This window comes from Hevea brasiliensis, chromosome 5 (genome assembly GCF_030052815.1).
Source record: "Hevea brasiliensis isolate MT/VB/25A 57/8 chromosome 5, ASM3005281v1, whole genome shotgun sequence".
Lineage (NCBI taxonomy): Eukaryota > Viridiplantae > Streptophyta > Magnoliopsida > Malpighiales > Euphorbiaceae > Hevea > Hevea brasiliensis.
The window spans coordinates 10,208,108-10,223,274 of NC_079497.1; the positions used below are offsets into that span (position 1 = coordinate 10,208,108).

The following is a 15,167-nucleotide window of genomic DNA, read 5'->3' on the forward strand; positions in this document are numbered from 1 at the left end:
ATAAAATGCTAAAATAAGAAATGATCCTAGTCTTTATCTGTATGTGACACAAACGTGGACTCGTGAAGTGTTAATCAATCACTGGCTTGCCCTTAGGTTTCCTGCTACTACCAAAGATCACCATAATTTGAATGATGCAATTGTGAATAAAATGAAAAAAAGGGCTAGACAGGGAATCGGGTTAAGAGAGAAGAGAGAGAGAGAGAGAGAGAGGGGGGGGGGGGGGGGGGGGGGGGGTTGTGTAAGGAGGGGGGGCGCGGGAGGGCGAGTGGATGAGGAAGAAGGAGGAATGACAGAATATTGGTTGGGATTTTATTTGAGACAATAATTTTAATTTTTTCTTTTTAAATTTTGGTCATATTAGTTTTTTCTTTTTTTTTTCAAAAATAAAATAGAGATTCATTAAAAAGCTCTAAGGCCAAAAGTTTACAACAAATTAAGGGGTGTTTGGTTTACTTGTTGGGTGTAGCTGATAGCGATGGACATCCAAACAGGTAAATTATAGTGTTTGACAAACTTAAAAAAATAGAAATGATAGGCGATGGGCAAGAATCGATATGATACCCATCAATTGCGGTTGTATCACTATATTTTAGATCGTTTCATCACCGGTGATAATGATTTGGTTTTATTTTTTATTTTGACTATATTATCATTTTTTATTTAACTTGAAAATTAATATTATTAATGTTTTTATTTTTTATTTGTAATTTTAACATTTTAATTAACGTATTTTAACTTTGTTAAAATATTTTTTATTAATAACATAAAATATAAAATATTTATTTATATCTAAAAACTTAAAATTAATTATAAATTTTTCTATTAACAATAATAATTATTTTATTATTTTATCTATATTTTAAAAATTATTTAATTATCTTAAAAAATAATTATTTTCTTATTTCAATAATAAAATAAATGATATAATATAATAGATTAATAATTATATATTTATTTAAATAATATAATATATTAATTTAATAATTATATATTTAATTTAATAATTATATATTTAATTTAATAATTATATATTTAATTTAATAATTATATATTTAATTTAATAATAAAATAAATAATATAATGTAATAAATTTATAATTTTATATTTATTTAAAAATTAAATAAATTATATAATATATACCCTTATTAGTCATTTCACATATCAACAACAACAGCTAAATATAATTTTACCAAACATTTAACATAAACACAGTTATCATCCGCTATCAGTTATTAGCTATTGGCTAACAGTAACAGCTATTAGCTACTAGCTATCAGTTGTATTCAACAGTTAAACCAAACGGACCATAAAAAGGCTCATGGTTATACATAAAAGTCCCGAGCCAAGATCACCAAAATAACCTAGCTTAAAAAAAAAAAAAAAAAAAAAAAGATCCAATTCCTCAACTCAAAGGCCTAAGCCTATAACACAATAAAGAACCTTAGATTCTCGGATGGTAGCCCAACCCAAGAAGCTTAGGGTAGCAGAAGGAACCGGGTAGAGTAACTGACCTAGCAACATCTCCAACCAACACAGCGCCACCGCCACTCATACTTAACGTGGAGATCTTCCAACGCAGAGTAGGACCGGTCATTACCAAAAGTGAATGGCACGAAAAAAGCTAGGCATACATCAACTCAACAATAGAATCTCAACCTAAAACAAAAGTAAGGAACCTCACGCCATAAATAAAGGGCGGTGCAGATCAACCTAGAAGGTGGTAGATGATGGCAAAGGTGGCTCTCATCGGTATCCCATTTGTACCTTACAGGTACCTCTTTCAAGTTGGGTCCTAGTGAGAAGCTTCAACTAGCCGCCTTTCCTTCTCCGTTAGCTACAATGGAAGCAAAGGCTTTCTATGACAACCCAACCTAATCCCCAATGCACTTGCATAACAACAGGATAACATGCAGGCATTGAGATACAACAACACAACAGTAACCAGCAGATGATGAAGTGCTCTCTCTCTGAAGATTACATCTACCACAAGGAGAGGAAATCCACAAAAATATATCTACATCCCATCTGATGGTGGTGAGACTGAGTGGAATTTAGAAGAGTCGACCGTGCCTGAAAGGGCAGGGATGGTTGCAGGTTCGTCAAGCGCGGGAGGGTTAGAGCCTCAGGGAAGAAAAACGAGCTTCACGGTGGACGGGAAAACTTCTTTCAATCTTGAACTAACTTCTGTCATATGATCGTAAAATGGTTATTATGAGTCATAGAGGGTTTTATGTTTGGAAGTTTTATATTACAAATTGAAGTTTAAATACTATATTGTTATATACCCTTAAGTTGGAGTACGTTTATGAAATTTACCCAAACAAGAAGAGCCAATGAGTTCCTTTCAATTTTAAAATATTTGCAAATTTTTTTTTTTTAACATCCTGGACAAATGGGTCAAAAGTTACTTAAATTTTGATTGTAATGACCTAAATTTTTAAAATATAAATTATATATTTTTATATAGTATTCAAATATTATTTTAATATTATCTAACTAAATTACAATTTTTGTAATACTTTCATTTATATATTTTTAATGTTATTTCTAAACATATGTTGTAAAATTATTTAATAGTTCAATTTTAATTTAAATGATTAGTTTTAAATATTAATGTTAAATCAATTAACAAGATATATTACTACATTATTATTAACCTTGGTTCTAAGATTTAATTTAATAGTTATTAATTTGATTATTATTATTATTATTATAATATTTTCTTTATTATTTAATTATACATATATTTATATTTTGGACCAATTTGAATATACCTAACTCAGGGATCGAAAGAGTAATTAAAAGTTGTAACACCCCGAAATTTTAATTTTTATGAGTATTTTGGTATTTTAATTTTTTTTAAATTTTAGGAATTTTTTTGAGATTTTTTGGATTTTAAAAATCGGGTTCGATTTTCCGAAAATATAAACTTTGATGATTTTTAAAAATTAATTTAAAGACCACGTGGCAAAACTAAAAATATATTTGGAGTCTACGTATTTTTCTGAGTTTTCTGAAATTTTTTCGGAATTTTTGGACCTCGTTTTCGGTCCCGAGGCAGAGTAAAAATTCAAAATTTTGTATTCTGAATCGAACCGGCCGAATCGAACCGGACCGGATCGGACCGGTCGAATCGGACCGGCCTTTTCCTTTTTCTTCTTCCCTTCCCCGCGCGCGTCGTCCCTCTCCCTTTTCTCTCTCGTTTCTCTCTCCTCTCCACCCCCAGCCGCCGCCGCCTTGATCCGGCCAATGAGCCGTGCCGCGCCATTGACCAGTAGGCCGTGCGCCGCCGGCCGGAACGCAGCAACGCCCCTGCGCGCGCGCGCACCGCTTCGACTTCCCCGGCCAAATCCGGCCACCAATTGGACCGGGTCTTGTGTCCAAAATCATCTACTCGGCGAGAGCTTTCCATAGACACCAAGAACGCCGAAATCCATCGAGCGGATTGTCCGATTTTTGCTCGGGAAGATTTTAGCCCATTTCGACTTTTGGGCTAGATTTCTCGAAAACCGTGAATCCCACGAGAAAACCGAGGCCACCAGCACGCTCCATTCGTCGAGAGCTTCGCAACGACATAAATTTCAAAATTTTCCGACACCGTTTTTCGGTGGGTCCCACGGAACTTCGCAGTATTTTTCCGAGCATTTAATGAGCTTAGAAAATTCTGAAAAATTTATGTACTAACCCCCGTGTTATGGGCTTCGTGTAGGTATCCTCGATTCGCGGAAATTCGGCGATTAAGCAAGATCGCAAATTTCGGGCGAACGGACGTTCTGGGAAAAGTCCCCGAATTGGATCGAGGTTTTGGCTAGCCCCATTGTCGACGCGTCGGCGCGTTCCCGAAGTCGGAATCGGCAAAGGTAAACCCGAACCTTGCTTTTTCGTAATTTTCGAGTGCTTAAATAGGATTAAAAATCCATAAAATATTCATGGTAGCTTAGAAAATTACGATTCTTTTTGCAATAGCTTAGTAATATTGCTAAGGACCGCGGGGCAAAGTTTTATAATTTTTAGAGCTTGTTTGGGCAGTTTTTGCAAAAATGATCAATAATAAGGACTAAATTGAAATTTTGCGTATTGTGATGGGTGATTGATTTGATGGGCCCAGGAGGGGCTGTGTGATATGATTGAACTGTTGATATATGGATTGTGAATATAGAAGTGCGTTTTTAGCCCTTTTGCAGGTTGGGTAGGTCCTAGGTATAGGGGAGACTCTGCCGGATTTTCGGCACGACTTAGGACGTATTGGTCTTTTTCTTTGTTTGTATTGAGTCAGATTGTATTAAATAATTATAATCTAATTGTCAGGTGAGCCGGGACAGCCTTCTTCCTCCGCCCAGCCGCCACAGTGATTGTCGTCAAGTCTGTGAGTAAAATATTAATTTTAATTGTAATTTCGGTATTATTATATGTTCAGCATGCCCATGCATCACTTATATGCATATATTTATGTAGTTAAACTCTAGGCACGATTTATGATGCATTGATAACTGTTAAAGTGCCATGATGTTGTTGTCGTAATTTGGAGCAGTGTGCGTGCGTTGGCGTGCGTGTGATGTGGTGTGGACTATGGATAGGACGGGTAGTCACGGCTTGAGTTCTTCGCTGGGACCCGATCCTTCGAGGGGTAGTCACGGCTTGAGTTCTTCATTTGGGACCCTCGATTTGGTTTATTAAGCGAAAGTCCGCTTGAGTTCTTCAGGCACGAGTTGGATTTAAGAGAGCTGTATAGGGGATCAGCTCCCATATGTTATGATTGATGCTACAGGGTGTGTGAGTGCTCCAAATTACCTTTCTGATGCTATGATGTGAATTTATTGCTGATGTTGCATTTCACTCTACAGGGTGCATTAGTTTTAGATAGTTATAGAGATTATGGTTAAAATTGATATTTTACTCTCTGAGTCGAACGCTCACGCCTGTTCAATATTTTTCAAGTTCTGAGGAGGATTTTATTTTGGTTAACTGCTTTTCTCCTTCGCAGTTGTTTATCAATATTTGTGTAATTTTAATTACTCCTAGAATTTCCGCATGTGTTAGCGATAATTATTTGAATTTGGTCCGTAATATTATATTCATGTTGGACTGTAAACTTAATATTTTAAGTCTGTTTTGATGGATTGGATGAGGAGCCGAGCTCCCATTTATTATTATGTTGATGAGTATGTGGAGGGTGAGTGAGCTCCCAATGGATTGTTTATTGTGTTTACAGTCGGGTGAGTCGAAAACTCCCGTTGGAAAGTCCATTTTATGGCGGACTCTGTCCGCTTGTTTTCTTAATTTAGGCCCAATGGGCCTTAGAATTGGGTAAATAAGCAGATTAGGCTTACTACGGGCCTCGGGGCTTTAGGTGGCCCAGTCCTAGTCTTGGTCCGGCCCATAGGTTGGGTCGTGACAGATGTGGTATCGAGCTTAGGCTCCATTCATAGGAAAAATTATCTAAGTGTTGGGAAGAGTCTACTAGGAGTCACATGCGGAGTATAGGATTACATTTCGTCTTTTCTGTAATTCTTTGTTTCTAGATTCTACGTTATACCTCGGAAATATAAGATTACCTCGCTTAGTGTCTTGATTTTCGTGGAGTACACGTAAATGTGAAATAGAGTTAGTAGACATGTGAGGTCCATCATGAGGATACGTACTCCAAGAAATGCTATGTTTACATGCGTATGGGTTTAAATGGTGTGCCCATTTCGTGCAAGGCACGAGTACATAAACGTGAGTCTTGAAAGTACAGTTGCCTAGATAAGGATGAGGATACCATCTGCAGCGTCATCGCTGGATGACCCCCGTAATAAGTTTATGATAATAGAAGATTCGAGAGAGATAAGAAATTAGGAGGCCTAGTCGGTCCGGACGTATCGTAGTAACTATACAATGTTCTCGATGTCCGCTCTGTAGTCGCATTACATGCAGACATGAGATTATTGTGTAGAGCTGCGTGCATCCCCGTGGTGCTCCATAATGAGGGTGTTTACTGATGGCCTCTGTTTTGGTACAGCAATACCAGAACAGAGTTCTATATCTGCAGAGGAGTTGGGAACTCCTGGTTAAGAATCTAGAGCTAGAATATCGAAAGGTCACAGTTGGGTGGTAACTAGAGTTAGTGACTCAGTTACCCTAGCATGAGCTAGAGTTACTGAAGAGTTGCCATCGGACTGCAGGTTTCGGACTAGTTGCAAAGTAAAGTTGATACCTATAGAGTGAGACCATCTAGTCTTCGGTATGGAATTTTGGATGGTTTTTGCAGAACGATAGACGTTTTGCTTAGAACTTAGTGAGAACAGAATACCTTGTGTGTATTAGCAAGGTGTAAAGTGCAACCCTACTACCTAGGGAAGGTCGAAACTATGAATTGATGATTCACAGAGATATGATATGATAGGAGAGTCATTAATTTGACATGGTTTGGGCAAGGTGGTAAATGTAGTACCTTTGATGCAGCAAGTTAGGGTGTAGTCCTATCTTTTCAGAAGGGATCGAAAGTTATTACTAATAATGGTGACCAACCAAATAATGCCCAGATGGGACTGTAGAGTGTGGTAGAGAGTAGTTGGCTGGGGTATCCTGCAGATGATACAAGTTCCATTATAGGAATCATATATAATCAGATCATGATGGATGTAAATCCTTTGAATTGGATGACGGGTTTGGGTACCCGGAATCTTAAGTTTTGGCAAATTGAGTAAACATGGAAAATAATAATAATAATAATAATAATAACAAATAAATAAAATTACTGCAGAATCAGTTCTCGAGGTAGTAAAGGTATTATGTAAGCTAAAGGATAAGAATAGAAAACATACGATAAAGGTATGACCGCAATTTCCTGAGTTCTTTTCTAACTTCATATCGTTCAAAACAATAGTATAATCTAATTATAATAGTGTTAAGAGTAATAAATTAGCAAAGATAAATCATAGAAGGCCAATGGATAGAGAAAGTGTAGAATGAAAATTTGGATAATTGATTACAGATGCAATATAATCTAAATGCCAGTGGGAATACCAGCTAGAGTGGTCAAAGGACCAAATCTGAGTAGCACAGATATGTGATAACGCGGTAGAGACTCTGAAAGATATAGTCAGCAAGTACAGCTGTCATGTTAGGAAGAAGAATGGAACCAGGGATAGAATAGTCAAGTTCTATTTTGGGTAAGACAAAGGAGATAAACTGAAGGACAACCTGAAGAGCGCATAATAAAAGGAACAAAGTTAAGATATAGGGTAGGCTAAGTATTATTCTTGGCAAGGTGAATGACAAGGATGGAAAACCCAAAATGGGACCACATTAGTGAGAATAGTGATGGAGGTATGGAATAACATAATAATGAGTAAATGCTAGAAGGTGTGCGATGGTATTGCGGACTACCTAATTAGGTAGAGAAAACGAAGTTAGTAAGTAGTAAGTTGAATAAAGGTCAATCTAAGGGATCAAATAGGTATGATGATAGGAAAAGAATGATAGATAATGATACATATGCTTAGTTTAGACTTTTGAGATAGTGAGAAGGTAGTTAGAGGTTCGTTATGAATGTCAGGCAAACATTGTTAGTGTGATCAATAGAATCACTTTGTAGTGAAGCAATAACGACATGACAACAGTAGGGGTAGAACAAAAAAAAAATAAAAATGAAATTTGACAAGTCTGGGTGGTTATAAATCACTAGAAAGTTCAAGGATCAAATTAATGACCATAGATAAGGGTGGAATTGGTGTTGGAAGAATTTATTAGTGAGAGAAATCTTTCAGGAATCAACAAAAGTTAATGGCACAATATAAACGATGATAGATATGAATCATTGGTCGAGTATAAGTAAAGTTAATAAATTATAAAATATTATGTCAGGAAGGACAATGGTACGGTAAAGTGTTCATGCAGATGATATCTTATAGGTAGAGCACAATTGTGCTAAGAGATGATGAAATTTGAAGAGAAATACCAAGAAACATAGGTTAAACGTTATTATATGGACAATTGGCGTAGTTGAATATAAGAGGATATTTTTCTTTCTTTTCAAGTTTAGCTTGTGCTTTTGGTTTTAGAAGGTTATATAAGGAACAGAAACTGAGTCAAGGAGACCTAGTTATTGAGAGTTTGGTAGGCACAAATTCATACATAATTTCCTGATATGAGAATGACAGTAAGTGCATACCTAGTATTAAGTATGAAAGGACGAACAGAGTAATGACATGAGTTAAATTGAGTTAGCTACTAAGGCTTGCAACTGTTTTAAACTATGATATTGAGGAAATACTAATTGTGGATGAGTTTCAATAGATGAAATTATTGCTAATGGGTAATTTGAGGTTGAAGTTTGGAAAGTTGTGGGCAGTATATGTGATTATATTAAGGAGAATAAACACGTGAAGTATCTTATTTAGAATTAAGGCATGACACACATTTCCCACAGCCGTGTTAGTTCAGATGGAACTTATAGTTTCTGAAGCTCCTATCCATCCAGGATGAGCAATTTCCTACTAAGGCTGGTAGGGAATGATGATGTTCTGATAGTTAAGTTGGGAAAGGGGTTACAAAAACGAATTTTCTATGGTTAATTATAAGTGTTACAAAAGGTGAAGAATGTGCTGGTAGGAGAAAATCGTAAGGTTAGAATTCCTGAAGTAACGGAACTAGTAATCAAGATAAGACTAAGAAATAAAAAGAAAGTTAAAGTTGATGATGGGATAGACATCTTCGAAGGAAAAGGTGTAAGGATGAGATAGGACTAAAATTAAGGAATAAATACAGCAGGTTGAAAAGATACCAACAATACCAAAAATAGGAAAAGGGAAGTGGATAAGATGCAAAGGACAGGAAGAGAGCTCGATAGAGTCAGTTATAATGATGAGGATAAGGAGTGTCTAACCACTGCCCCTGTGTTGGCACTACTTGTGAGTGGTGAAGGATACACCGTGTATTGTGACGCCTCCAGAGTTGGCCTTGGGTGTGTTTTGATGCAGAATGGAAAGGTAGTGGCTTATGCTTCAAGGCAGCTGAAGAGGCATGAGCAGAACTACCCCACCCATGATTTGGAAATGGCGGCTGTAGTCTTTGCACTGAAAATCTGGAGACACTACCTGTATGGTGAAGTGTGTGAGATATACATCGACCACAAGAGTTTGAAGTATATCTTCCAACAGAGGGATTTAAACTTGAGACAGAGAAGATGGATGGAGCTTCTGAAAGACTATGATTGCACCATCCAGTACCACCCTGGGAAGGCCAATGTTGTAGCAGATGCCTTGAGCAGGAAATCTTCTGGTAGTTTGGCGCACATTTCAGCAGAGAAGAGACGGTTGATTCAGGAAGTACATGAGTTGATGGATCAAGGTTTAATCCTAGATCTTTCAGATGAGGGGGTATTGTTGGCTCATTTTTCAGTGAGGCCAGACTTGAGGGACAGAGTTAGAGTTTCCCAGCACAGAGACCAAAAATTGATGAAGATTATAGAAAGAGTACAGCAAGGTGAAGGTGGTGAGTTTGGATTTGCCAATGATGGCGCCCTAGTGCATGGTTCGAGGATATGTGTGCCCGATGTAGACAATCTCAGAAATGAAATCATGCAAGAAGCACACTACACACTGTACAGTGTCCACCCAGGTTCCACTAAAATGTACCATGATGTGAAAGATAGCTACTGGTAGAATGGCATGAAGAGAGACATAGCAGACTTTGTGTCCAAGTGCTTGACTTGTCAGAAGGTGAAGTTTGAACACCAGAGACCGTCAGGGAAGCTGCAAGAGCTCCCTATCCCAGAATGGAAGTGGGAAATGATTACTATGGATTTTGTGACTGGGTTGCCTCGTACCACGCGAGGATATGATTTGATATGGGTAATTGTAGACCGCTTGACCAAATTAGCTCACTTCTTACCTGTGAAGACTACATATTCTGTGGCACAGTATGCCCGGCTCTACATTCGAGAAATAGTCAGATTGCATGGAGTTCCGGCTTCCATAATATCTGACAGAGGGCCCCAGTTCACTTCTGCCTGGAGAAAGTTGCAGGAGGCACTTGGCACACGATTGAAATTCGATCTGACCTTCCACCCTCGACAGACGGACAATCAGAAAGGACAATCCAAACATCGGAAGACATGCTTCGCATGAGTGTCTTGGATTTTGGAGGTCAATGGGATGAGCAATAGCTTTGGTGGAGTTTGCCTACAACAACGATTACCACTCCCGGCATAGGGATGGCACCCTATGAGGCACTATATGGAAGAAAGTGTAGGTCTCCTCTGTGTTGGGCAGAAATGAGGGAAGCGAAGGTGCATGATGTAGACACAGTGCAAGACACTTGAGAGATGGTTCCTTAATCGAGAGCAGTAGCTTGACTTTCAAGAGGCGTAAGAGTTATGCACGGACCCAGGCGAAGGATGTGGAGTTTGCAGTGGGTGACTATGTATTTCTGAAGGTTTCTCCAATGAAGGGAGTCATGAGATTTGGAAAGAAGGGCAAGTTGGCACCTCGGTATATTGGACCTTTTGAGGTTACTGATAGAGTTAGGCGGTTGCCTCTGGTTGGAGCTACCACCCAACCTTTCTCACGTTCATCCGTGTTTCACATCTCCATGCTCAGAAATACATTCCCGATCCTTCTCATGTCTTTGCAAAGGATGTGATAGAGCTAAAAGAGAACTTGACATTTGAGGAGCAGCTTGTAGCCATAGTGGACTACCAAGTGAGACAGCTGAGATCAAAGCAGATCCCTATGGTTAAGGTTTTGTGGAGGAGTCAGTCAGTGGAAGAGTGCACCTGGGAGTCAGAGCGGGACATGCGTAGTAAGTACCCTTACTTGTTCAATGTATAATCATGTGCTTTATTCTGCCTTGTGTAAAAATTCGAGGACGAATTTTCTGTAAGGGGGGAAGAATGTAACACCCCGAAATTTTAATTTTTATGAGTATTTTGGTATTTTAATTTTTTTTAAATTTTAAGAATTTTTTTGAGATTTTTCGGATTTTAAAAATCGGGTTCGATTTTCCGAAAATATAAACTTTGATGATTTTTAAAAATTAATTTAAAGACCACGTGGCAAAACTAAAAATATATTTGGAGTCTACGTATTTTTCTGAGTTTTCTAGAATTTTTTCGAAATTTTTGGACCTCGTTTTATCCCGAGGCGAGTAAAAATTCAAAATTTTGTATTCGAATCGAACCGCCGAATCGAATCGGATCGGATTCGACGGCCGAATCGGACCGCCTTTTCCTTTTTCTTCTTCCCTTCCGCGCGTCGTCCCTCTCCCTTTCTCTCTCGCTTTCTCCTTCCACCTCACGCCCACCAGCCCAAGAGACGGCCACCGCCACCACCGGCCGACCGCCTCGAACGGCCAAAAACGCTGCTGAACGCTCAAGGCCGCTGCTGACTTCCCGCCAAATCCGCCGATCCGCCACCAATTGATCGGTCTTGTGTCCAAAATCATCTACTCGTACGAGCTTTCCATAGACACCAAGAACGCCGAAATCCATCGACCGGATTGTCCGATTTTTGCTCGGGAAGATTTTAGCCCATTTCGACTTTTGGGCTAGATTTCTCGAAAACCGTGAATCCCACGAGAAAACCGAGGCCACCAGCACGCTCCATTCGTCGAGAGCTTCGCAACGACATAAATTTCAAAATTTTCCGACACCGTTTTTCGGTGGGTCCCACGGAACTTCGCAGTGTTTTTCCGAGCATTTAATGAGCTTAGAAAATTCTGAAAAATTTATGTACTAACCCCCGTGTTATGGGCTTCGTGTAGGTATCCTCGATTCGCGGAAATTCGACGATTGACCTGATTCGCAAATTTCGCCGCATGCACCCATTACCGGAAAAGTCCCTAAATTGGATCGAGGTTTTGGCTAGCCCCCCCATTGTCAGACGTCCCGAGCGCGTTCCCGAAGTCGGAATCGGCAAAGGTAAACTCGAACCTTGCTTTTTCGTAATTTTCGAGTGCTTAAATAGGATTAAAAATCCATAAAATATTCATGGTAGCTTAGAAAATTACGATTCTTTTTGCAATAGCTTAGTAATATTGCTAAGGATCGCGGGGCAAAGTTTTATAATTTTTAGAGCTTGTTTGGGCAGTTTTTGCAAAAATGATCAATAATAAGGACTAAATTGAAATTTTGCGTATTGTGATGGGTGATTGATTTGATGGGCCCAGGAGGGGCTGTGTGATATGATTGAACTGTTGATATATGGATTGTGAATATAGAAGTGCGTTTTTAGCCCTTTTGCAGGTTGGGTAGGTCCTAGGTATAGGGGAGACTCTGCCGGATTTTCGGCACGACTTAGGACGTATTGGTCTTTTTCTTTGTTTGTATTGAGTCAGATTGTATTAAATAATTGTAATCTAATTGTCAGATGAGCCGGGACAGCCTTCTTCCTCCGCCCAGCCGCCACAGTGATTGTCATCAAGTCTGTGAGTAAAATATTAATTTTAATTGTAATTTCGGTATTATTATATGTTCAGCATGCCCATGCATCACTTATATGCATATATTTATGTAGTTAAACTCTAGGCACGATTTATGATGCATTGATAATCATAAAGTGCCATGATGTTGTTGTGGTAATTTGGAGCAGTGTGCGTGCGTTGGCGTGCGTGTGATGTGGTGTGGACTATGGATAGGACGGGTAGTCACGGCTTGAGTTCTTCGCTGGGACCCTCGATTTGGTTTATTAAGCGAAAGTCCGGCTTGAGTTCTTCGCTGGCACCAGGTTGGATTTAAGAGAGTCAGATAGGGATCAGCTCCCATATGTTATGATTGATGCTACAGGGTGTGTGAGTGCTCCAAATTACCTTTCTGATGCTATGATGTGAATTTATTGCTGATGTTGCATTTTACTCTACAGGGTGCATTAGTTTTAGATAGTTATAGAGATTATGGTTAAAATTGATATTTTACTCTCTGAGTCGAACGCTCACTCCTGTTCAATATTTTTTCAGGTTACAGAAGGATTTTATTTTGGTTAACCTGCTTTTCTCCTTCGCAGGTTGTTTATCAATATTTGTGTAATTTTAATTACTCCTAGAATTTCCGCATGTGTTAGCAGTAATTATTTGAATTTGGTCTGTAATATTATATTCATGTTGGACCTGTAAACTTAATATTTTAAGTCTGTTTTGATGGATTGGATGAGGGAGCTGAGCTCCCATTTATTATTATGTTGATGAGTATGTGGAGGGTGAGCTGAGCTCCCCAATGGATTGTTTATTGTGTTTACAGGTCGGGTGAGTCAAAAACTCCCCGTTGGAAAGTCCATTTTATGGCCGGACTTTGTCCGTTTGTTTTCTTGAATTTGGGCCCAATGGGCCTTAGAATTGGGTAAATGAACAGTTAGGCTTACTACGGGCCTCGGGGGCTTTAGGCTGGCCCAGGTCCTAGTGCCGGTCCGGCCCATAGGTTGGGTCGTGACAAAAGTTGTTATTTTTTTTAAAAAAGAGAGGGACCAATCAAATTTCGTAAGCCCCCCCCCCCCCCCCTGCGGTAGCTCTCTCTCTCCTCGACTCTTTTTTCCACCCCTTCTTTTCCTTTGTTTTCCAGCCGCTACCTAAGCAACCCACCGCCTGCTAAGAGTTCAACCGCCTCCCCTTGTAGCCCCCAGCACTGACTGGCCATCCTCCAGCATCCATGGACACGGGCAAGGACTCCCATAGCCATTGGAATGAAGAGAGAAAGAGGTGGACGCATGTGTGAGGTAGCAACTTCCAAGCCTCATTCTGATGTCGTCCGATGGTTGTTTCTGGCAAGACAGGGCTCGTTCAACTCCTAGCATCGCAAGCTTCAACACTCAACCAACCTTGCCTCCAATGGTGGCTAAAGAGAGAAGATCCGGTGAGAGAAAGATAAGAGATAAAATATGGGTTTCGCCACTTTCTGGCCATTTTTTCCGGCTATCCGACCATCGAATAAGCAATTTGAGACCACCATTGAACTCAGAGTGACAAAATCTTCGAGATGGGACTGGACCCGATCCAATTGGATATCGTTTGAAAAAAACTATCATCGAACATTTTAGATCGCTTGGTGATATTTTTGACCATTTTCTATTCTCATAAATTTAAAATAATTATATGATAATTGTTAACAATTTTTGAGCTTCGTTTAGGTACGATTGGATCAGCGATAGCTCACTAGTACTCAAGATCGAGTTTTTGATCTAGTCTGGGTGTCCGACGGGTTATCCTAGAAAGGGGCCATATTTATAGTCATTCCTAGTATTTTTAGACATTTCAGACGCATTCCACGTAAAAGAATTTGCAAAGGTAGTCCCAAACTTAAGTTGTATAATTTTTATCTTGGCTAAACTAGCTGATAAATATATAAAATATTCCTGACTTAGTAAAATTAAGTAAAATAATTTTAATTAATATAAGGACAATATAAAGGGTCTCCAGAAATATTTTCATAATTTTATAGTGTTAAAAATAAATATTTGGACTGTATAAGAGTTACAAACTAGAAATGAAGTTTGGAGGATTAGACTTAGATTACGATTCTTGTAGGCCCTGAATAGGCATTATAATTGTTGTTGTGAGCTTGAGGCCTATTTGTTGCGGTTGCTGTATTTTTCTTGCAGGGGGGTTAGGTACAGTTGTAGGGGAGACTCTGTCAAAATTTCGGTAAAACCTTAGGATTTATTTTGATTCTATAGTTTAAATTAATTATTTAATTTTATCAGTCTTTTGATGGAGGTCAGTGTGTATGTTTAAATGATTGGTGCCGGCTATCTTCTCCTTCTAGCCGAACCAGCTACAGTCCAGTCGACTAGTCTGTGAGTTGGATATTAATTATTTTGTAATTTCAATATTAATTATATATTTGGCATACTCATGCATTTTATAAATAATTAATTATGCTCATAAATAATTAATATATTAGGAGCATTTTTAGTTACTGCATATTTAATTATTATTATTTGTTGTGATTGCCGCCCTAAGGATAATTTGGAGCTCCATTTGTGTATTGGCGTGAGTATGGTGTAGATATGGATATGAGTAGGACACATAGTCATGGCTGAAGCTTGACTCGCTGAGACCTGATCCTTATATATGGATAAATCGGAGTAAGTACGGCTTTAAGTTGATCTCGCTGACCCCCGCACTTGGATTATTAAGCGAAAGTCTGGTTTAAGTTTACCTCATTGGCAAATATTAGATTAATAAAGCTATAT

The 15,167-nt window shown here is 38.7% G+C and overlaps 1 long non-coding RNA gene across 1 annotated transcript in view; it reads left to right on the forward strand.

The window, feature by feature from the left end:
- Positions 1 to 15,167, forward strand: part of LOC131179898 (uncharacterized) — a 117,306-nt gene that overhangs the window by 16,890 nt on the left and 85,249 nt on the right. The window contains exon 2 of the long non-coding RNA XR_009148830.1: positions 4,312 to 4,369. This is a non-coding gene — a long non-coding RNA (uncharacterized LOC131179898). The remainder of the gene's footprint in view (positions 1 to 4,311; positions 4,370 to 15,167) is intronic.